Here is an 886-nt window from a genome sequence, read left to right as displayed (position 1 = left end):
TTGCATCGCGTTGTGAGATTGTATATCTGCTATTTTAAGCACGGGACACTGTCGTGCTGCGAAGTGTAAATTAGGCTCTAGCCCAGAGAGAGCAGCAGCAGAGAGAGAAAGAAAAGGCATCAATAGCGAAAAGTTGTGAAAAATACTTTGTTTTAAACACAAGCAGTACACCCGATCCCAGCAACGTTGTTGTTGTTCATGTGTGTGTGTAGCTAATACATCGCAGAAGCTTTCTTTAATTACGAAATGATCTTGCGTCGGAGACTCTGCAAGAAGAACAAACAGCTGTGGGTCATTATCACTCAGCATGCTGCTACAGTGACACAACAACTTATAAACGGACATTTATTTTATAAAGCTAAGTGTTACTTCTCTTGCATTTTTAACCAGAGGGGCTATCTGTAATCACGGAGCTCCATATTGCTCGTGACTCGCCATCTCTTTACTGGTCTGGTTGATAAAAGTTAGTTTGTTTGTGTGTGTGTGCGCCGCGCTGGGTTTGTGTGTAAAAAATCACGAAGATATAAATACCAAGGATTTGTCAGTGATGTCATGTCACATCATGTCACTTCTTAAACAGCATCGAGTCTGTGTTACTTCCTGGTTGCGTAACAGCAAAAAGTAAAAGACATCACTGTCGTATCCTTGGTATTTTTTCTAACCGTGTCATCTTTGCAGCAGCGGCCCCAGCCTGTAGTAGCGCTGCACGCGCACACACACACACACACACACACACACACACACACACACACACACACACACACACACACACACACAGACACACACACTGTCAGCCGGCCCATGGTAACAGAAAGCTTGGGGACGCTTGACATAGTAACGGAGCACATTTCATGTCAGTAACGGTAACGGCGTTGCCAAAATTGAA

Source organism: Gymnoscopelus microlampas (genome assembly GCF_963454915.1).
Source record: "Gymnoscopelus microlampas genome assembly, chromosome: 1".
Taxonomy (NCBI): domain Eukaryota; kingdom Metazoa; phylum Chordata; class Actinopteri; order Myctophiformes; family Myctophidae; genus Gymnoscopelus; species Gymnoscopelus microlampas.
This window is presented reverse-complemented; position numbering follows the sequence as displayed.